Source organism: Sinohyriopsis cumingii, chromosome 1, assembly GCF_028554795.1.
Source record: "Sinohyriopsis cumingii isolate HCF-2022 chromosome 1, ASM2855479v2, whole genome shotgun sequence".
NCBI lineage: Eukaryota > Metazoa > Mollusca > Bivalvia > Unionida > Unionidae > Sinohyriopsis > Sinohyriopsis cumingii.
In genome coordinates, this window is record NC_142961.1 from 140619121 (window position 1) to 140644008 (window position 24888).

General features: G+C 38.4%; 2 long non-coding RNA genes across 4 annotated transcripts in view; one reads left to right on the forward strand and one right to left on the reverse strand.

Annotated features, from left to right (window-relative positions):
- The window catches only part of LOC149808019 (uncharacterized), a 222550-nt gene that overhangs the window by 109705 nt on the left and 87957 nt on the right, over nt 1–24888 (forward strand). The window contains exon 3 of one of the 3 annotated variants that reach the window (XR_016423876.1): nt 9236–9467. The exons of 1 other annotated variant lie outside the window; for it this stretch is intronic. This is a non-coding gene — a long non-coding RNA (uncharacterized LOC149808019). Of the gene's footprint in view, nt 1–9230; nt 9468–24888 lie in introns of those variants that run through there. One more of the 3 variants, XR_016423867.1, reaches the window with a different exon arrangement.
- Nucleotides 10568–20193, reverse strand: LOC149808022 (uncharacterized). The gene is made up of 2 exons (XR_016423878.1): nt 18019–20193; nt 10568–11128 (listed from the first exon to the last, which is right to left on the reverse strand). It is a non-coding gene; the product is annotated as an uncharacterized LOC149808022 (long non-coding RNA).

Here is a 24888-nt window from a genome sequence, read left to right on the forward strand (position 1 = left end):
GCCTTATGCCTTTGCCACGGCCAAGGCCTACTTCTGGACTGCGTAATGTTGATGATGATGATGATAATGATTGGGTTGAAATCACTAAGGGTGGTACGGTAGGCTTAGTCACAGGGTTGACGTGTTTGGCTCGGGAAGGTCGTATTCTCTTCGGTCGTGATAAAGAAGTCTGATACATTTGTTTCAGACTTCTTAACTCCGCTAAAATGTCCAACAGTACCGTGACCGTTTGATTTTCACCCTCTTGTTTCTTTGCTGCTACTTCTTCTTGCTGTTGCTGCTGTTGTTTTTTTCTTACCTCTTCTTCTTGTTGCTGTTGCTGTAGGAGAAAAGCTTGTTCCGCTTCCTTTTGTCGTTGTATAAATTTCTCCAATTCTTCTTTCTGTCTCTGTCTAAAATTTTCCACTTGCGGTAATGAAGAAGGTAACGCAGGTTCCGGAACAAATTCTTGCGAAGAGAGAAAATCCACAAAATCCCAATTCACCTCTTCTGAAAGTAAGTCCGAGTTCCCTTGGGCAGTCTCCCCTGCTGGTGCACCCCAATGGATCGTTTTCTGAGTTTCCGTCATGTTGAATGACTGTCGCATAGATTGACTGCACACAAGCGCTAGCAGATCTATATTGACTACGTGACGTCACAGACTGCTCTCTTCGGATTGGATGCGGCTGGCTGAATTTTGTAACGCGTGTTTGGATTGGTGAATGAACTCAATCCGTTTCAATCCTACCTGTACCTATAAATAAGCGCCGTTGACTGCATTGATTCACCTGTTCTCGTCGCTTCAAGATGTGGACTACAGTTGAGTCATCCACCCTTGTGTCTTCCATGATGTTTCGGACAGACTTGCTCATGTATGTCCGATCGAAGTGGACCGTTGTCCACAGGACAAACACCAGCCTGTGGATACGTAGGATCTACGTTGAAAGACAAGGATGCCTAAAAAGAGTGCTGATGTACGGACCAACAGTGAGACGTAGCCTAAGAACAAGAAGAAGACCAATGCGGTGCCATTTATGTTAATGAATACATTAACATAAAACCCAAAGGCCCTTTTCAGGGCCAGCCATATTTCTCGAAAAGAGATAGTCTTTGAATTGCCTACCCCTTTTTTAAAAAATTTTTTTAAAAAAAATTTTTAAAAAAAAATCCCATGTTAAATTTCCCTTGTCGCTAGAGTGACCCAGGGTTTTTTCCCATGTTAATTCCCCTTGTCGCTAGAGTGACCCACGATTTTTCTCCATGTTAAATTTCCATTGTCGCTAGAGTGACCCAGGGGTCTCTGTAATGCTAATTCCCATTGTCGCTAGGGTGACCCCTTTCACTACTCACATTCTTAAGAAGCTTTTTGTATGACAGGAATATCAGGAAACAATTTCCACCTAAATTAATGATGCAGTGAACTGATTGGAACAACTACACGCCCCATTTATATTTTTTCTGATAAATGTATTAAATTTATAAATGGCTGAAAAATGATAAAGCTTTGCCCTCGTATTAAATAAAAGAATTGTATTATCACCCGTATTGGCTCATTTTTACAAGAACGTGATTATCCCATTTATGGAGTTAGATTCGAGGAGGTATCCGACGACTACATACAGATTCACGACTTAAATTACATTGCACATGTTCCAGGTAGACAGAAGGACGATACGTTATGTCAACGACTGTTTGGGTTTCGTCGATTGCGATTCAGTACAGCTTTGTAAGATATGAGTAATTGGCTTTTAAAATCTCTTTTGACGATTAGGGTCATTCGATAGCAAAATATCATAATTCAATGTTATCATGACACAGATGTTCAAAAGCGCGGTTAAAGTGTTCTCGTCATCAGCGGTGGCTTGGTAATTAAGGCCTTGGACTCGCAACCAGAAGGGGTAGGTTCGTTCCCACCATCGGATCAGCATGAATGCGTTGACGTTTTCTTTACGACAGTGGACTCGACACGATATTGACGACGACAATGACAGTGATGACAGAAAGAAAGAAGGAAGAAAGAAAGACGTACTTTGCTAGAAATATTCTTTGCTCTCTTCATTTGTGTACAAATAACAAGGTACAATCAGGTCCCAACTTTGAGTAAAAATTGTTACGATATAGTCTTCACAGTGTTGTTGTGTCGTAAAACACCAAGCCGGTCTTTCGAAGGTAGCTATATAGATAACGTTAGATCACTTACTTCTAGGCAGTTTTTTTTTTTTGTGTTGTAACAGTTGAATGCTTTAGCTATGTTTGTCGATCTAGCTATCTGACAGTTTTTGATTGATCGATCTATCCATACATCTATTGACGTGTCTGTATACGTGGCTTTTCACCGCACATATTTTAGAAAATACGTTGCTCTTAAATTGACCTAATTATATCGGTATTTAGAAAAAAGTGTTCTTAAATTTGCCTTATTGCTTAGATATCGGGGAAGTATGGCATCAAACAAGCGTTATCCGGGGATGTTTGAATTGGTGTAAATACTGTTTAACACTGTGTGAATGCATTTTAAATTCGTTTTATGGGCTGTAATATTTATTGTTAGTAAAATACTCAAGACAATGTATACGACCAAGTATTTAATGATCACCGCTATCAGAAATATGCGTTTATATTGAATTGTAAAAAGAAAAGAAAGAAATAGAAACCTCGTCGATAAAATACTAATGTATTTGGAAAAGGTGTGCATGGAATTTCCTTACATATTTTATACGCCTATCTTTTTAAAGATTTGACACATTTGTATGTAAAACCGTAATGCACGAGGATTTTCGGAAGCGAAATGGCGTGGCATACTGTTACAGGAATTCCAGAGATATGGGCTTCAGCGCGCTGGCTGCAACTGGTTAATGATCATTGACTCTGCTCCACTTGGCGATGTATATCATGTGTTTATGATGCATGCCAAAACTGCACATCCATCGCAGCATGTAATCCTATACGCTTAACAATATTCAGTATGTTCTATTTATAAATTTTCTCACGTACATTGTTATATTTCTTCTGGCACATGCAATGCGACTAAACAAGCTGTTGCTTAGTGATTGCGCGACAGTATATTGCCATGGAAACAACGATGGTTGGGGTTTTGGGGGAATTCTTAGGTGTCAGTGAGGAATACTTTTTGTTTTTACGATAATAGTCTGCTTCTCTGCGTCTTTGGCCTGAAATATCTCGTTGAGTCATCAGAAAACAATTTAGAGTCTATTCTCAAGATGTTACCCACGGAGAACGATAGGACCTCCTTCCTTTCAATGTTTTACCAGATGCTCGCCAAGTAGAATGAACATAAATAAAAGTAAAAGTATTTATAGAATTTTAAATATGAATTGAAGTACGTATTAACATTACCAATGAACACATGTTGTTACATTAATATATAAGAGATTGATTAGGTGCCTGTCAGTCGCTCGGGAATAATCACAATGTATGAACTTAAGTCAAAGTACTTTTATAAATGCAATATTTTATGCAATATTGGTTCAGGAAAAAAAAATAAAGAAATAAAGGAAGAAAAAGGATACGGATAGTGGCTTCATATTAGCAAGAATACTTTATTTTAACCTATAAAGTTGAACACTTTATGCAAGAGAATGATTTCACTGTTATTTCCGATTATGATGGCGACGACGACAATGACAGTGATCGAAGAAAGAAAGAAAGTAGGAACAAATGAAAACTATATTGTGTACTGTGCAAAAATTATTCTTTGCTTTCTTCATCTATATAGAAAGAACAATGTACAATCAGGTCCTGGTTTCCGAAAACGTCTCAACTTTAAGTAAAACTTGGCTAAGGTATTCGAATCTCGGTAGCCAGAAATTTCAAAAGATGCGTTGCAATTTCCCTTCTATGAACTGTTTGTGTGTGTGTGTGTGTGTGTGTGTGTGTGTGTGGTTGTAATCCTTAAATTAACTTGCCGTACATTTATTTCACTTTACTTCAGTTTTATTGAAGAACACATTGTTGAGATGAGTACGGATTTATGTTGAGAAAGTTTTCTGCAAGTAAAGCCTGGAATCTCTTATTGTATAAAAGAATCAAAGATCTTTTTCATGGATGATCCTTTTTGCGGATGCGTGTTTCATGTTCCGTTTTGGGAATGCGTTTTTAATACATGTTCTTTTTGGGAATACGTGTTACATAGACGTTCCGTTTTGGGAATGCGATAGTGCACGCAGTGAATGGGTATGTGCAGAGATATATGTAACTTTAGAACATAAAATGTCAGGATTAATTGCTTTCGTCGTTGAGATAAGGTGTTGTGGTCATTTACTTCCAGTTTGTACTTGCTTATAAGTCAGGTCAAACTTCAAACATGCTATTTGTTGCAATGAAAGAATGTACAGAGCTCATTCCTTATAAAATTCAGCGCCAAGAACAGAATATTTTATTCATTTTGTAGTGTGCCTGCCTTTTTATAGAATATGACAGAGGTGAGTCAAGACTATCAAAGTGGTCGATTGGATAATCTGAATGCAGAAACCTGACTCCAAAAATTGGTGTTTTATGAAATAGCAATGAGCAAACATGTATTTAGTAAATGATGGTTAAGTGTCACTTTTCTAATTTTATCAGCCTTAGTCACCAGTCAACTCGAAATTTCAACATCCGGACTGTCAGCACTCGGGTGGGTGATGTTACCCACTGGTTTTACTAACAACAGGAACGTAATGCTAACGTTTCTTATTCAAGATTTCGTATATGGTACATGTATGTACTGGCCTTTTTCGTAATACAGCGGCACCAGGATGCAAGTGACACTTATAGGTCAGTTTTTACGGTGACGTAGACCGGACCTACACAAGCGAACAGGAAGGAAATGTATTTCAGGATAATGATAATAAACTTTATTCATTATATAGTGAAAGGCCATTGTACGACACCGAGAACTGCCGCTGATTTTTCTTGCAACTTCCGTTACCTGGTTACCTCTCAACTTTAGTTTTGTGGAATAAATGTAAGTAACGTTGAGATTTGCAAGTTTTAGTAATGTTATGGCATGTATTCACAAAAACGTGAAGTAAATAATTGTCTGAACAACGCGGAGTGCATTGCCCGTTCATTTGACGTAAAGCAGTTTTCTGCTCAGAATTATACCCTGTTTATAACTTCAAACCGTAACGTTCATTTATGTGTTTATTTATTGATTCGTTCATTCGTCTGTTGGTGTATTCGTTCCTTTATTTATTGTGTTGTCATGATTGCAATGTTAAACGCATGGCTTGGTTCTAAGTCATAAAATGCTATCCTCTTTGCGTCCTCAAATAAGTATAACATGTCTAATGCGTCCTCGAATCTGTATAACAACATGTCCAATGCGTCCTCGAATCTGTTTAACAAAATGTCCAATGCGTCCTCAAATATGTATAACAACATGTCCAATGCGTCCTCAAATATGTTTAACAACATGTCCAATGCGTCCTCGAATCTGTATAACAACATGTCCAATGCGTCCTCGAATCTGTATAACAACATCCCCAATACGTCCTCGAATCTGTATAACAACATGTCCAATGTTCTTAAACATATGCTCCTTACCTAATGGCATTTTCAATTTCCAGCTGTAGTAGTTAAAGTCCTTCAAATTGTCAAAGCAAACAATAACTTCAACTGCACACTGGAGGTACGGGCTTTCCAGCAGCTTGACAGAATAGTTAATGGTCACTAAAAAGTCATATTTTCCACAAATTTGCACATTTTATACAAGATAATGGAGCAGTGTAAGAGATCCGCTTAACGCGTATTTTGCTGCATTTTAATGGACAGTTGATGGATGAGTCTGTTTCTCTATCCGTCTCTTATGCTCTCTCCTCTTCCGCCCCCTCCCCCCCCCCCCACACACACAGTGGCACACCTATGTGCGTACTCCAATGTAAGAACAATCTGGCAAAACCTGACTCCTCCACCAGTTTAACAAAAAATTTAACATTTGAAACGTTTAAATGGACTCCGTATATAAAGAAAAGAAGTAAAGAGAACAGAAAAAGAACCTAAACAAACTTTGGTGTCGCACACAGTACGAACGCCAAACTCTTATCAGTGTTACATGTCGTAGCTGGAAGGCGTACATAATATACGCTAACGGTTCAATGATAACTGTTTTGAAAGTAAAATGCCTCAGTAAAGATGGAAATAATTACATGGTTTTAATATTTTCAGTTTTGGTTTTCTGGTCGCATCCCCATGGAACCATTCAATATTCCGTAACTTGAATATATTGCAGAACTTGCCGCCACTTCTTTATTCTGTTACTGAAAGCGATTTTCATCGGATTAAATATTGGAGTCTGATTGGAAACCAGCTCAGATGTGCTCTATGGGAGTTCAAACTGTGTCGTAGAAAAGCTGATGTACACAGCAGAAATCATTCTTTTAGCACGTGTTCTTCAAGACTTGTAATATGTCATAACGGTTGTTTGAACCTGAATTCATTTTCACTTGATCGCTGTGGTCGCACTTGTACTACCGGATGTAACGGAGAAATCGCGCGGAGCATGATTTTGATAATGGACACATACCAGGGATTGTCTCAAGAACCAATCGAGCATATTATTAATTTTGACTGTTTGAAAAGTTTATTCTTGTATTGATCGTGCATAAAATTAAAATGAGCTTTTCCAATGTTACCATGAAAGTGTAGTAACGTTGCGAAACACTGACCTTATTTGGAATGTTATTCATTGTATGTGTTAAATAGCAACAAATTCAGCATGTGGAAAAGGACCCGGATACAAGTTGCCCATTCGCTTTATCATTCGTTTTATCTGTTCAGTTATGTTGAATATTTAAATAAGGTCACTGCTGTGTATACTTGTAGATGCTTTTACTAAAAGCAACTTCAAAAAGAAAGAAAGCTGATTTTTTAAAATGGGTATCATATGATGCCTAAATCAAATGCAGTGTAATGAATTTTGTCAGCAGGGATGTTAATAACGCGTGTCCCCCAAAAATCTGTCATAAATTCTAGCACATAAAGGTTGTGATTGGCCATTGTTTAATTTCAAAAGTGGAATTTGATGATCACAATTATTAAATGTTATGGAAGAAAAAGCACAGGTTTTAGACTGAAATAGGTCTAAAAATATTACATTTTCCCTATTTTGTGAAACGCGGTAAATCAACACTGAAATAATTAAATCGCTGAAAGATGTCACACATTCGCTCTGTGTTGATCATCACTGAAATAACTAAATCACTACAAGATGTTTGTCACTCTGTGTATATAATCACTCTCTGTAGATCAATACTGAAATCACTAAATCGCTACAGAATGTTATATAATCACTCTCTGTAGATCAATATTGAAATCACTAAATCGCTACATAATGTTATATAATCACTCTCTGTAGATCAATACTGAAATCGCTAAATCGCTACATAATCACTGTCTAAATCAATACTGAAAAAACTAAATCGCTACATAATGTTATATAATCACTCTCTGTAGATCAATACTGAAATCACTAAATCGCTACATAATCACTGTCTAAATCAATACTGAAAAAAACTAAATCACTACAGAATGTTATATAATCCCTTTCTGTAGATCAATACTGAAATTAGTACTAATATTAGTACCCTTACTCGTACCTCGTGGACAGGGTACTAACATGAGCATATACGTGTTAATGGAGCAAGCCGGGTGTGATTCACACCCGGCGCTCCTTTAGCCTAATAATAAAACTTTAAACATATTCCTTGCATGTAATCCAATAAATTGAGTAGTCCTCTTATTTTATACAGGAAGTATCGAAAATCATTGTAGAAATAGTTGTAAAATCTCGTTTACCTTTTTTAGCCGATATTTTCGTTTAGATCGTCCACCATATTATTTCAAATAATGATTACTTCCGTTCTCAGCCTCGTTTGTTTGTGTGCCATATAAGGACATTGGCGCCTTTTTTGGAAATGTAAACAAATCGTAGTAAAATTTTGGCGCCGTTTGGGTCAGAAATTCTGCGCATTAAAAGTAAATACGGTTTATCGGCAACTTTGAAATTCCACCAAGAAGCGATTATTCGCACTTAATTGATAATTATATAGCGTAGAAAATCCAAAATATGGTCTGGCAAGACTTACGTAGAAAAGGGGTCACGGCGAGAGTCTCGCGTTATCTGTCATGGCGGACAGGATAAGGTTAGAGTAACCAAGCCAATTTATTTTTTCGCGTAAGGGCTTAATAAATTCAAAATAAGCCAAATTTCTTTCACAATGTGATTATACTTATGTATTTGATTTCTACACTGTTTGTTTTTCTGACTTTAGTGACGAATTTTTTTGCTCCATTACATGATATGGGATCAGTTCGTAGCCTCAACCACAACAAATCAGGTTGAGGCTACGACATCGTAGCTATACTGAAATCACTAAATCGCTACATAATCACTGTCTAAATCAATACTGAAAAAACTAAATCACTACATGATGTCACATAACTACTCTGTTATGTTTGGTCTCTTGCATCTGTAACGGATAAATTGTGTTATGATGAAAAAAAAAAGATTTTCCGATTTCTCCATCGCTTTTACCTATGGTCTCATATACGTGCCTGATTTTATTAGCGACTGAATTGTCTTCACTCCATTATAATGACGCAGTTGGTCGAGGAACATCTTCCTTTGATTACTGATATTGTGTTAAACTTATGGTATCATTAACGACGAAAATGAGCGCTTGGTTTCTCAAAAAGGTGGTAAAAATTTAAGTCTGTGAAGGAAAATTGGATGTCAAGATTGACATCCCTTTCCTGTTATGATAATTTTACAACCACGCCTTTCACGTAACATTTAGCAGACATACTCCTCGAAAGGATGAAAGGCGAATGCTACAGATTCTGTGTAAACACATTCAATGATATTGAGTAATTTGGGGAAAACCGCTAACATAATTAATTTAGCTTAAGATTTACACTCCATATCCACCAAGGAATTAAAATACCACTTTTCGTATAGATAGAGAAGTTCAGGGGAAATATATCATTATTTTGGGGAAAATGTTATCAATTTATCGTTACAGCGAGCTTCTAAATTAAGGCAGTTTTGTATGTCTTCCAAACGGCAATTTTTTTTTTCTTTTTTCTGCACGTGTTGGCTGTCAATAATTATTGTGAGATTAATATTTGATTTTCGGTCACAGACAACTAGTTATTTTACTAGCTACAAAACCATCTTCCTTATCGTAGAAAATCAAATATCACAACAGCGGACTTGATCCTAAAACGTTCTTATTTTATCGTTGTCGCAGTACAGGTGCAGTGAGATGCAAACGATGAGATCTCGCCGGGCCGGATTTTGACAGTGGGCAGCTACAAGAAGATTGCTTCAAAGACGTGCAGCGCAATATACACATTTCATTGGCCTAGGACCTTTATTCTACAAGAAATAAATTGATTATTGTAAATACAATTACAAGTGTGCATTTCATGAAAAAAATGGTTACATACATATAAAAACATTGATTAAATGTTTCCTGTGTTTCCAACGTCGTATTTTTAACATGTACAATATCAATTTCCCCATCATGCCTCGACATGCCAGAGCAAATCTGTAACTGGAGTTATACTTTTCACAAGCAAACATACAATTTGTGACCTAAGGTCAGTATCTGGAAGGTATATGCTCTTTTATGCTAGAAAATTGATTTTGCAAAGAATAGTTGACTAGTCACAATTCGTTTCTCTACGAGGTTCCCCCATCCACTTCAAATACATTGTCAGCAAGACAAGACATTCGTTACAGTTGTTGCCTCTTGTTGTCTGATATTATCAAATATCGTAGATTGTTTAAAATAATAATAATCCAGCCACCCGTTCTCTTATTAGATGCTTTATTGAGGTGGCTAATTTGGAAGGTGAGGGGTGCGTTTAATTTACGCGAATTCCTAGAAAATGGACTAGGTATATAATTATTGATTTAATTTATATCCGATTTAATTTTTTGTAAGTTTGAAAATCTTTATATTTTTTTAATTTCATTATATGTCAAAATAATGTAGTTCTGTTTACTAGGAACTCGATGCTTTTTCCAGCAAATAGTTTGACCTTGACTGTTCATTTTTCTAAACACATAAGGCTGACATGGTTCCCGACCTTAATTCAGAACAGTCACGTCAGCAAGGTTTTTTTATATTTATTTTTATTGTGGGAATAACGTGGCTGAGATCGAGGCTGTGTTGGATACGTAACCCTCGACTTGTAAATAGATTTTAGTGAAGTAAACAACTTTTTTTTAGATTATTTTATTCTTTGAGTAAAATGATTGGTTCTTGTCAGGGCCATGCTGAGTATAAATACATGATGTAAACATGATCACGCGATCCTCTATTTCGCAATTAGGCATTTCCAAAATTGCGCATTACTTAGTTTTAATAGTGATGCTTAGAGAGAGAGAGAGAGAGAGAGAGAGAGAGAGAGAGAGGTCTCAGCTGGGCTTCTGAACACTGGGACGTAAATGTGTTTCTTTTGTTGTGTCATTTTGGGAATTACATTTTAATGTTTATTCAAATTATTTGGATTCAAAAGGATTAATTCGTTTCTCTGGAAATATTTTTGAGTGGTCATACATAATTCTTGAACAAAGACATTTCTTACAATTTTTATTTGGATTTCCGAAACCGGAGTTTATTTCTTGAGTTTCTACAAGGAACTGTAGACAACAACACAGTACAGGATACAGCATGCGTCATCGCCTTCCATTTTGGATTCTTCGTCGGGACTCGAATTTGAATTCATTAGAACATTTCAATATTAGGACTTCTACAACTTTATTCGTGGATTATTCTTGAATTATTTTTGGATTTGATTCTTAAAACCGTAAATTCTTATTTTTTTACAATTTTACAGTATTTTTCCAGGGAAAAAAATAATTTGTTAAATTTTTCAAAGCTTGTTGTTTTCATTCTTTCTTGTGTTACTGTTTATTCGAGCCTAAATATAAGACTCGATAAATACTTCATCTTGTAGTACACTCTTTGTACAGGTTAGTTGGTTGGCTCGAGTTCAGTGGTACTCTAATGCACGTTGTTATCGGCTATCATGGCAAAGAAAATGGCAGCTAAGTGTCCTCATTGACACACGACTCAGCCCATCCCGACTGACATGGATTACGAATTATACGCTGTACCAGCTGAGCTACCGCGGCTCCCTGTAAAGATAGGATTACATGTTTTATTCTACATTAGAGCTGCGACAAATATAAATAAACACTAGTACCTTCACCACTTAATGCAATCTAAACCGTATAGGAGTGCATTCAAAGACATCAGTGAATGTAACGCACTTCTAATTGGTCAAACGTCAAAATTTGCGGCAGCAAAATCTAAGGTTATCTACTGGAACATTAACGTCATTGTGATGTCCTGTCTTTCCCAGGAAAGTAGTGCAACGGAGAATGTCATTCAATACATGTTTTCTTAAAATTGTTAGAATGCTGGTAACGGTCTAGTGTTTTAGGATTTGAGGATGAGGATGTTGACGATGGGATTACTGTCGCAAATACCGTTTTACCAGCGATGCGTCAAAGTAAATTTGCGACAGTAAAACAGTTGTTATGTCCTCAAATCCTGAAATACAATACTGTTCTCCCCTAAGTTACTTTCATAATGTTAAGGCAGTGTATTTCACTGAAAATATTTCCTTGTGGTATTATACAATTTATGTTTTTTGTGATTAATAGCCCGAGGCGGATAGATTGACATGTACCGTGTAAATTATGTGTGATCTCTTCAATATTAGTTACTGCTACATTTCATCTTTAGTTATTCAGACGTAACAGACTAAACTTCGTATAAAACATCCATCTTACTGCATTATGGTGTCTTTTTATCAAATGTAAATGATAAATTATTTTGTCCCATTTTTTTTTTGGTAGTGGGGGTGGGTGGAAATAACCAAAGCATCTGATTTGCTCGTGCTTTGACTAATTTTTAATGATAATTATTACTGTAATCTGAGTGCATGTAATTTTCTGGATTAAAAAGTGAGAAAGACGCTATCTTTTATCCATCCTGAGCGTTAAGGAGATCTATTGACACTATCTCCAAGGCAAAACAAATATTTAAAAAAGTGCACACAAATAAATAATTAAGATATGAAAAAGCACAATTTTAGACCTTGAGCAACAGATGTAATTGCAAAAGACGTTGACTACAATACATAATCTTCAATGGAATTTTGTTCTTCAAATTGCATTTAGCAAAAGATTTATATTTGGTACAGTTGGGTAAACTAGAATCATAGCCTAAAAAGTGTTCGTTGTTTTTATTGGCTGTCTCATAAAAGTAAATAGAACATTGAGCTACAACGATTGGCTGTCTTATAAAAGTAAAAGGAAACAGAACATTTAGATAGAACGATTGGCTATCTCATAAAAGTAAGTAGAACATGGAGCTAAAACGATAGGCTGTCTCATAAAAGTAAGTAGAACAGTGAGCTACAACGATTGGCTGTCTCATAAAAGTAAAAGGAAACAGAACATTTAGATAGAACGATTGGCTATCTCATAAAAGTAAGTAGAACATGGAGCTAAAACGATAGGCTGTCTCATAAAAGTAAGTAGAACAGTGAGCTACAACGATTGGCTGTCTCATAAAAGTAAAAGGAAACAGAACATTTAGATAGAACGATTGGCTATCTCATAAAAATAAGTAGAACATAGAGCTAAAACGATAGGCTGTCTCATAAAAGTAAGTAGAACATAGAGCTACAGTGATTTGTTGTTTCATAAACGCAAAAACATTTATCTACAACGATTAAAATGTAATCAGCTGAAAGGTAGAGAGACAATGATTCTAAAAGTACCACTAATTCATCCGTCAAAAGCAGATGTCAGATGCGGCACCTTCATGTAAACTGCAGACGAGAATTTGCATCAGTTTGTCGCGTCTCTCCGGTGGTCTCATCTAAATTTCCATACTATCTATCTATCTATCCATCCGTCCGTCCATCCATCCATCCATCCATCCATCCATTTATCGAAATTAATATTTTATTCTCTGTAAATCTCGTTCTAAGCAATAGCATTTATTGATATTATTTTCATTTGTTGCGTCTCTATGTTTGTTGTTTTATGAATAAACTGAAATGAATCGTACTGTGACCCACCCAGCATTACGTCATGTTATGCACTTGCTACACCATCCCATACTGTCCTACCGACATGTACTAAATGAAATAATATCTGCTGAAGTTGTGTGCATGTGAATGCATCAAGTTTACGTCGCTGCAGGCAACAACTGCCATAAATTATTCTTGGATCTGACCGAGAAACCGATATCACACATGCGAACTTACGCAATGCAGTAAGTATAATACAGTACATTGAACCTATAAGCCTTTTTGCTCCCTTGTTGCCCGAGATAGTGTGTGTGTGTGTGTGTGAGAGAGAGAGAGAGAGAGTATATGTGTGAGTATGAGAATGCGTGTGCCCGCGCGCGTGTATGTGCGTGTGTGATTTTGTTTTTTTAACGTAGCTTTAGCAGTTTTTTCAGTCATATCATCCTTACGATGTATGCAGTGTGGCAGTTTATGGTGATGTTTAGCACTGGAGCATCATGTCGCAGACATGTAACATCATATCCCACCCAGTCACATTATCCAGTTATCCTGACATCAGGCTGACCAGCCATAACACTAACATCTTAATCCTGAGCGCCAAGCGAGACAGCTTCTTAGTACCATTTTATTGGTATTTGGTATGCCTCGGCCGGGGTTCAAACCCGTGACTTCCTACATCAGGCGGACGCTCTAATCACGTAGGCCACCGGAGCCGTCCCTGAGATAATATACAACATGGAGTGCGCGAATATTGCTTTCGGTCGTTGAAATCAGTCTATTTAAAATGTTTTCTTCCTAAAATTTGAAATATGTCCAACCTCGTCGTTCTTTATCTTTGCACTGCAGCATTTGGGAAGTTGCTTTGGTGTGGACTCCGATTTGGCACTCGATTTCTTAATTTCCACAACGGAAACTCGGACTTAAGAGTCAGGAAACTTAAAACCAGGATTCTGACTTTGAATAGTTCAATGGCAACGAAATGCTGAGATATGGAAACAATGATTAAAACTAATTGTAACATTTCTATTTCCCTGGCATTCTTGTCTTTTAATTATATCACATCATTAAGGTATAATTATAGTTTGCGTTCGGAATCTGATGAAATGCAAGAAAATACACTTGACAGCTCAGCTGACGATAATCAAAGCTTGATTAAGCTTGTTAGCGTCCATTTTGCAAGCGTGGGTTCAGGACTTAGCTATTGTAAATTATAGACACCTCTCTTTCTAAGGAGATTCGTTTAAAAAATGTGAAATATAATAGACAAGCTGCTTACAGTCTTAATTAATTAAACGATTTACATCAAGAAACAAGTAGCTCTTTTCTAAAACTTTTAAATCTATATACAAAAAGATATCGGTTATAAAATTGTTTTATTTTTTTTAGTCCGTTTGATCGTGTGTTTTTCCTCTGTTTCTGAACGCCTTTGAACACTCTACAAAATTCATATGCTCATCGGGTTGCACAGCATTATGATCAGCTTATAAGTGTGTTACACTTATGTGCGAGTGTCCGTGTGTCTGTGTGTACTATTTTAACTGGTAGTATGGTTGTATCAACAGTTTGGACAACAGTCTAATATCTGTCTACCACGGCTTCGTCTTACAACAAAAAATATTAAAAAATACAGGAATGTGGTTCCTTTATATGTGTCTGTAGCAGGGTAGAAAGGAATCGAAGAACGTCTTATCACTGTCTAAATGAAGTCCGAGATGAAAGAGATGAGATAAAGACACATGTGGTGACAATATGAATTATTAATATTCCTAGATGTTCTTTTCAGTTAATTGTACACCTTACTGACATGTGGCATTCAAAGTCAATACACGTCTGGGACGAGTTAGGGCTCCGAAACCTCCTGCTGAACTACCCTTTCCCTGCCGTTGTTTAGCATTAGTTCAGCCTGGAGAGTGGTGGTGATGGTGCTTAAACATCCACACATTTACTATTTATTTCACTTTAATTGTTTAATATTGACCAATTGCCAGGGCAGACAGCACACGCCCTACTCATTGGAATAGTACAGCTTATAATGTCGAAGTGCTGTGTGCCCACATTCAGTGTCAGTCAGTGTTACTTTTTTAATGAATGCTGAAAATTTTATGAAAAATTGTTGGAGTGAAAAGGTTGATTCAAAAGAAAGCCCCTCCCAACCAACTCTCACGGGGACGAAATCTAAATGCACCGCTGGCGGGGGGGGGGGTATGGTTTTCTGGTATAGTCTCGCTGAATCGAACTGGGAAACTCAGAAGTTCAGCGTTACCGTTACGTATTTCTGGTCTGAATGGCTATTATATATATTCATTTTCTAGTGGGGAAAATCGATCGGTTTTGAGCGAGATTAGCTAAAACGTTTTCCAGTGCTGCAGATTTACACCTGGCGGTCGAATCTTCCCCTTCAATGTTGCCTTACACATAGGAAGAACATTGGTATGTAGAAATGTTTGCTGGATTTTAATTGCATTATGTTACTCTGAGAATTCCTTTCTGTCATTTTCCTCATCCTACTGTGTTCCACTATGAGATGAGATCAACAGACCACTGTAGATAGAGTTCTGGCATGCAAGTCATACTTAAAAGACGAAAGAAAGTAAAACGAGCCGCAAAAACGATTTTTTTTTTCGTTTAGTATTATTAAATTTGCATTTGGCAGAAAGAGAGAGGGGGAGAGAGATATCTCTGCTTCGTTTAAAAAATGCATCGTTAAAACATATACAAACATACCCATTTTCTCTTTGTCATGCATGACCATTGCAAATTAAGAATTAAAATTGATTCACTGGAGCCTATTAAATCCTGCATGACATCATGCAACCTTTCTATATTATTGTTACAAGTCGGGGGCATTTGCTTGACCAAGCGGTGTCAAACCCCGCGATTCTGCTTTACGTTATAAGTTTTCCCCTAATTTCTCAAAGACTTTCTTACGACTTCTGCCGTAAATTAGAAAGCCCAACGTGTCCATTTTATAGATAATTTTACTCTAATCAATACAAGACCAGATCCCACAACTTTCCAATTGTCTATCAACTATACATCTGCATGGTTTCTCTTCGTCATCTTTCCGTACCGTCAGCAGTTCACGCCGTAAAACTATACAACTATCCCCTAGCACAGGGAACGAATTTTACTACGCCGTCGTAGTTCAGTCAAATCATAGTTTCGAGCCACATTTCGCCAGTAAAATTGCATCACATTTGCCACCATGGTGACATAAACGGTACCTGCCGACGACGGAACAGACCCTTCTTGTTTATTCCATTGTGTAATTTACCAGTCTCCAACCATTAATACTGCACCTGTAGTCACACAGCCTATGTACACCACTAGATTTTAATAGGGACTATGGAACGACAGGGACGCTCATGCGGATCTGACCTAAATTCACCAAAAAAAATATACCATGGCATGATGGAAACTCACTAACACTTCACTCCGTGACGTTTACTCCTAGCAACTTGCTATTTATTTCTGGCAAAGGAATATTTCCACTGCACCGAGTTCCAATAATCAAACAAGTAATCACAATTATCTAAGAATTCCTTAAAACGGAGCGCTTTAACAAAATGCGCATATTCCAAATTTATTACATTATTCTTTCAGTGTTGTTGCCTACGCTAAAATCATACATGCAGTTTGAGTGGAAATATTCCTAGATGACTTACGTGTGATCAGTTTGACATATTTTTATATCTTAACTTAATAAAGAAAAGGATTCTTTTAAATTTACAAAGTTGTACAACAATGACAACTTAACATTAAAAAAGAGAAAAACTAGCAAGTGAACAACGGTCGTAATAAGAGTACCACATTCTTCCCAACACGGCGTAAATCTTCCTAGTTCAATGGTAAAATGCATCTTTCTGAATCCAACAGTCTTGGGTTCGAGCCGACACAGGGGCAAAATCTATATCACTATTGCATTGAAAAATAAAATGTCGAGGTTAGCAATAACAGCGCCAACAACCTATGGTTCCTTTACATCTGCGTGGTCGAAGGAGAAAGACGGTAATGGAACCTGTAGGCTTAGGTTTTCTTTTGTCAAGTTTTATAGCTTTACCTTTAATCGGTACCATAGCCAATATTGTGCTGACGTGCAGTTAAGTCCAAATACATAAATACATTACATAAACTGAACAGAAATAACACAAATCAGGCGTACACTGTACCTAACCAGCAGTACGGACCAGTAGGATTACAGATTATACCCCTAGATGAACATAACATGGCCCATAAGTCGTACATAGTATTTATGAAAATCGTCTACTGTGACGATTAGTTCATCCAATTTATTCATAAGAAAAGGAAAATATGATGTTTATTGCTTCGCTTCAAATGTATTATGTGGTCATATGAAAACAGAAAATATAAATATTTTCTTTTCTCAGAATCTGAGCGAGGCTATTGGACTAATGCCCGATATAGAGAAGAAACTGCATGGATTTATCATTCAACCTCAGACTACAATGTAGACACACAAAGGGAAAATTTAATGGATTTGTTTTTGCCCGAGAAGAAAATGAAGCTAATAAATTAGGTCTATACCGTCACATGAAAGTCGTCTGTAGAGATGAATAATTAACCAAGTTACTGGCCAAAAAAAAAAAAGCTTAGAGCAATATCTTAATATGCAGAAAATAGTGGTTGTAAAACAGTTGCGGTAGTTTAAATAAGGCTTTTCATCAAAATACTTGTACAGCATGTGCTGCGAACACAACAATCAAATATTTATTATTTGTAATCGTCATCTTTTCGTAAAAATACATGCTTGGTGGGAAAAGAGGGAGACAGAGGGAAAGAGAAAAAAGGTACGCAAAGGCAATGCATACAAGACACTTTGAGTATCGTGAAAATGCTGAGAAACGTTTAAGTCGATTGCCCCTATCTTTATCTGATTTTTGTTTGTTCGTTTCTTTTAAAGTTGTTAAAGATTTTAGAAATATGTTGATATGGAGGAAATAAGTTGAAAAACAATCTTACCTTTCCAAACCAAAATGTGCGGACAGGTATATTGTATTGCATGTGGCAGGCAAGTTAGTTCACCTATACCAGATAGTTATAAGTCATACAGGTATAACGTTGCTTTATGTTAATTGCTATAAGTGTAAATAATTAGCAATTGTTACCACTAAATCACACGACCTATTTATATCCGGGGAACTATAACAATAGTGACGTTTTATGTAAATGCCTGACAATTTTTAGGCAGGAATACGCTCTTGCAATAGAGCATTTCTCGCTTACATTTAATTTGCAAAGTATATTTGTATATTGTCTCTTTTCTTCTTCAAATACTTTAAATAATTTGAGAATCGCATCTCTTTCATAAATACTCTGAAATTTTATATGAGCACAAAAGACAAAGTTCATGATCATTTTTGTACCGTCACGTGATTGCCATGGTATATGGTAAACGTAGTGATCACGAACTGAAGAAAGGTAAACGTTGAGAAATGAATAAACTCAATTGGAACCATGACCACCGCCAGTATTGTATGTGCGGACCCCACCGAAAGTAGACAAAGGTAAAAAAAAAAAAAAAAAAACAATGAAACGGAGAAAAAATTCTGATGATTTAGGACTTTTTTTCTGTTTTTTTTTTTCGTGTGAAGTGATGGCATTGGGAATCAGTTTTATTAGGTTCTTGGTAACCCGATAAGCAAGTACAGCTCCTAATCTTTAACATCGAATGTCATTTATGACATGATGGATAATTTCTGACGTGTCAAGAAAAGATATATATCTATTTGAGATGCATAAAAAAGTAGATTTAAGGACAATGGATCTAAAGCGTCTCAACCTGATCAAATCTCAGTCGAACGTTTCGAGAATTCATGAACGAATCTGCATATCACTTAGATCAGAACCAAAACCTTGAACCACACGTTTGCAGTAAGTCAGCAAGTATTATGAAATATCAGTGTCTTGTCGTCGTTGAAGAATAAAGACACGAGTAGTGAAAGGGGATATTATAGCGTCAATGGGACTTATCATTAAAAACACCCCTGGGAACATATAGCGTCAAGGGAAATTTAACATGGAGAAAAATCGTGGGAACATATAGCGTCAAGGGAAATTAACATGGAGAAAAATCGTGGGACTGTTGAGCGTCAAGGGGATTTGAACATGGGAATAGGGGACTGTATAGCGTCAAAGGAATTTAAACAGGGTGGGACTGTATAGCGTCAAGGGAAATGGAACATGGGATTTTTTTTTAAAAAAAATAAAAAAATAAGAAAGGGGTAGACAATTCAAAGGCTATCTCTTTTCGAGAAATATGGCTGGCCCTGAAAAGGGCCTTTGGGTTTATGTTAATGTATTCATTAACATAAAGGGCACCGTATTGGTCTTCTTCTTGTCCTTAGGCTGCGTCTCACTGTTGGCCCGTAAACCAGCACTCTTTTCAGGCATCCTTGTCTTTCAACGTAGATCCTACGTATCCACAGGCTGGTGTTTGTCCTGTGGACAACGGTCCACTTGGATCGGACATACATGAGCAAGTCTGTCCGAAACATCATGGAAGACACAAGGGTGGATGACTCAACTGTGGTCCACATCTTGAAGCGACGAGAACAGGTGAATCAATGCACTAAACTGCGCTTATTTATAGGTACAGGTAGGATTGAAACGGATTGAGTTCATTCACCAATCCTAACACGCGTTACAAAATTCAGTCAGCCCGCATCCAATCCGAAGAGAGCAGTCTGTGACGTCACGTAGTCTATATAGATTCGCTAGCGCTTGTGTGCAGTCAATCTATGCAACAGTGATTCAACATGACGGAAACTCAGAAAACGATCCAATGGGGTGCACCAACAGGGGAGACCGCCCAAGGGAACCCGGACTTACTTTCAGAAGAGGTGAATTGGGATTTTGTGGATTTTCTCTCCTCGCAAGAATTTGTTCCGGAACCTTCGTTACATTCTTCATTACCGCAAGTGGAGAATTTTAGACAGAGACAGAAAGAAGAATTGGAGAAATTTATACAACGACAAAAGGAAGCGGAACAGGCTTTTCTCCTACAGCAACAGCAACAAGAAGAAGAGGTAAGAAAAAAACAACAGCAACAACAGCAAGAAGAAGTAGCAGCAAAGAAACAAGAGGGTGAAAATCAAACGGTCACGGTACTGTTGGACATTTTAGCGGAGTTAAGAAGTCTGAAACAAATGTATCAGACTTCTTTATCACGACCGAAGAGAATACGACCTTCCCGAGCTAAACACGTCAACCCTGTGACTAAGCCTACCGTACCACCCTTAGTGATTTCAACCCAATCATCATCAACATTACGCAGTTTAGAAGTAGGCCTTGGCCGTGGCAAAGGCATAAGGCAGTTAAAGTTGATTGCTTAAACTCACCCCTACACCATAAAGATAAAAAAAGGCCCTTTTCAGGGCCACCCACATTTCTCGAAAAGAAATACAATTTCAATTTGCCAATAACTCAAAAAAAAAAAAAACCCACCCATTTTACCTTTATAGTACGTGTCTGTGTATGAGTGCGTGAGTGTACGTTCTTATTTTAAAATCAAAACTAAAAGACTCTTACCTTATATCATTCATTTATTCTTTTATCCATTTTTTTACAATCCAATTCACAATTCACAACACAACACTTTAATAAAAAAGTTCATTGACTTCTTCTTTCTCCTTGTTTAGTCTCTCTGTTTTTTGAATTTCTTCACCGTCTTTTCCTCATTTTCTTCCCTTCTTCTTTTCTTCTTCTCCTGTTTCTTTGCCTCTTGTAAATAGAATTGTCTTTTTTCTTCCTCTTCTTCTGAAGAATTCCTCTCTTCATCCGAAGAATCCCTCTCTTCTTCTGAAGAATCCCTCTTTTCTTCTGACTCCTCTTGTTTCTTTTTTGGGCAATCTGGAGACCAATGTCCTTTTTCTTTACAATAATAACAGGTATCTTGACTTTTGTCTTTTTTAGTCCCTGTTTTTGTTCTTTTTTGACGGTCTGGACACTCTGAAGACCAATGCCCTTTCTTCTGACAGATATAGCAAGTATCTTGACTTTTATCTCTAAAGGAAGGAGAGTAGTCCGTAGGCTGGTCTGAAGAGAATTTTCTAATGACCCCTCGCAAAGCTCTGACGAAACGTTCCATCTGGTTAGTCTCTTCCATCGTTGTGCTCGGCTTGAGAGTGAAATGAATAGTGAAAGGACAAGACACACACCCTTTTATATACGCTGGTATGCTATGACTATAAAGTAGCTCATGGTGTTTGAACTTGAGTCATTTGACTTTTTGCTTTCAAGATGAAACGATCTAATTCATTCGAGAAGAAAGAAGAAAGAAGTAAGAGGCAGAAACGTGATCTATCGCCTCGTACCAGGGCTGAAATCTTGGCACAAATTCATGCCAGTGATTTTGAAGAGGACATGAGTGAACCAGAATCAGAACCCTCTAAACCAATTTCACCACCCTTAGTTAACCCTGAAAAGTACTATTCCATTCGAGAGACGGAAAAGCGCTCCTCTAGAAAATTTAGAACTACGGCTTACAAATACACAGTGAAGTTTAAAGATTTCAAGGCTGAAGTGCCGTTAGAGAAAGCAGAAGTGTTTATCACTGGGGTGTGGGATTCTTTGCTCACTGCACTCAAGCAACAATATCAACCCAAAGAAGACGATCGCTTGAGACTTTCCATACAACACGACGGTTTGAAATCCCCTGTTTGGATCGAGTTTAGCACCCCTGCAGAATTGACCGCTTCCAAAGTCATGGACAAGATTCAACACGTGCAACAATCTAATGACCAGTTTGACATCACCGATGGAAAAGCCACATTGGACATGACCCACGTCTCTCCACCTCAAGGGACCGGACGCAAAAAGATGTTATTGGTGAACGACCTTCGCAGCATTAAGCGTAGCCTTGTCCAAATTCACAATCCTCATGACCAGATGTGTTTAGCCCGTGCCATCGTGGTGGGACGAACCTATGCCAACAAGAACGACACGGTAGAATGGAAAAGAACCTGGAAAACTATTCAACAATCCGACCGAGCCAAACAACGAAACGAAGCAGAACTCCTGTTGCAACAAGCTGGCCTGTCCAAAGACACACCCTGTGGCATTCCTGAGATGCAAAAATTGCAAGATGCCCTAGCTCCACGATACACCTTGAAAGTGCACCCTCAAGAAGTGCGAGGGTCTATGTTGTTTCGAGGGCAAGATTTTAAGGACGGAAAATACATTCATGTTTATCATCACGATGACCATTTCGATACCATTACCAGTATCACCGGATTCCTGGGATACGGTTATTACTGTGAGAAATGTGACCATGGTTATAATAATCGAGAGCAACACAAACATTGTGGATCGAAATGCCCAGGATGTTTGGCCTCTTCACCCTGTCTGAGCGAAGAACCAGTGCCTTGTTCAACTTGTCTGCGCACGTTTGTCAGCTCTACCTGTTACCAACAACATCTGAAAACGCAAGGTTCACAGAAGAAATGCGCTTGTCAACTGCTGAGATTGTGCTCTACGTGTGAACAAGTCATACGTACCAATAATATCAAGACACACGTATGTTCAGGAAAGAAAAAATGTCACATTTGTCACCACATCGTGGACTTGGAACACCAATGTTACGTGCAAAAATACCAACCCCCACCAGAGAAAGAGGACGGTCACAAGAAGAAAGGCAATTTCATCTTTTTCGATTTCGAATGCATGCAAGAAACCGGCATTCACATTCCTAATTTCTGCGTGGCTCATCGAGCGTGCGAGAAGTGCATTCAAGAACCTATCTTCAGTCATTGCCCTCACTGCAGCAAGATTCCTGGAGGACGTGAAAAAATCTTTCGGGGACCGAACACGCTAGCCGATTTCGCTCGATGGGTCTTAGACCCCATCGACAAGACGTGGAACCAAGAGGACATCGAACGTTACGGAGATTGTCATCGTCATGCCACGGTGATGGCTCACAATTTCTCCGGATACGATGGACAGTTTCTTTTGAGGTACTATACGGAACAAGGCACCGAGCGTCCTAAAGTGACTTTGAACGGAGCCAAAATCATTTTCATGCAAGTGGGACAAGTGCAGTTTAAAGATTCGATGAGTTACTTGACCATGCCTTTGAGTCGAATGCCTAAAACGTTTGGAATGACAGAAATGGCTAAAGGGTATTTTCCACACTTTTTCAATACGGAAGCCAATCAACATGCCGTTCTACCCCATTTACCCGAGGCTCACTATTACGACCCCGACAACATGCGTACCGAACAACGAGAAGCTTTCTACGCTTGGTACCAGGCTCACGCCTCGGACCCTTTCGACTTTCAGGAAGAAATGCTAAAGTATTGTCGTTCCGACGTGGACATTTTACGGCGTTGCTGTGGAAAATTTCGAGAACTGTTCATGGAACACGGAGGGGTCGATCCTTTGAAAGAAGCTTGCACCATTGCCAAAGCGTGTTCCTTAGTGTATCGACAACGATTCATGCCTGAAAACACTGTGGCTGTCATCAACCCTCAAACGACTCACTTTGTCAAACGTCAATACTCGGTCAAAGCCCTACGTTGGTTACATTACTTGTGCGACAAGGAAGACAAATGGATTCAGCATGCCCGCAACGGAGGGGGCGAAAAGACCATCGGAACGTATTCGGTCGATGGCTGGGACTTAGAAAACCCCAAGATCGTGTACGAGTTTAACGGTTGCTTATTTCACGGATGTCCCGTCTGTTACCCTGACCGTGGCACTAAAAATCAGTTTTTGCAACGAACCATGGAAGACTTGTACCAGGACACTTGTCAGCGGCGCCTAAAGTTAGAACAGGAAGGATACCAAGTGGTGGAAATGTGGGAACACGAGTACGATCACCGTATGAAAACCGATCCCGAGTTTAAACGCCTCGTGGAAAGTTACCAGTTCATGGACCCGCTGAACCCGAGGGATAGTTTGTACGGAGGAAGGACCAATGCCACCTGTTTGCTGTACCAAGCCGACGAAGAGAAAGGAGAAGAAATCAAATACTTGAACGTGTGTTCGCTGTATCCCTACGTGTGCAAATATTGTCGCTTTCCTGTAGGGCACCCGCAATTGCTGACGGAACACATCGACCTGGTCAACATTCGACAATACGAAGGCTTGATCAAGTGCAAAGTTTTGCCTCCCACGAACCTATACCATCCCGTCTTACCTCACCATTGTCAAGGCAAACTGATGTTTCCCTTGTGCCGTACTTGTGCCGAAACGTGCAACCAAGACCAACCTTGCCATCACAGCCAGGAAGAACGTGCCTTGACGGGAACCTGGGTCAGCGTGGAATTGTTCAAAGCTCTGGACATGGGATACCAACTGTTAGAAGTGTACGAAATTTGTCACTTTCCCAAGACACAACAATACCACAAGGGTGACCCCACGCAGAAAGGCATTTTCGCCGACTACGTGGATGCCTTTTTGAAACTGAAGCAAGAAGCCAGCGGCTATCCTTCCTGGTGTCACACTCCCGAAGACCAAATAAAATTCAAAGAGAAATACTACGAACAAGAAGGCATCACTTTAGACCACATCGAGAAAAACGAAGGCAGGCGATCGTTTGCCAAAGTGATGTTAAATTGCTTGTGAGGTAAAATGGCACAACGACCGTGTTTACCCAAGACGGAATATTTGACAGAACCTTCCCGTTACTTCCAGATGATTCACGACAAAACCAAATACATGAAACACGTGGACGTCGTTCGAGAGAATTTGATCTTGGTCAATTACGAAGAAGATCTGGACTTTGTACAAGACGACCCTTTTGGAAATGTCATCATTGCGGCTTACGTGACAGCCCATGCTCGCTTAAAATTGTACGAAGCTTTAGAACTGTTAGGGGAACGCGTCCTGTAC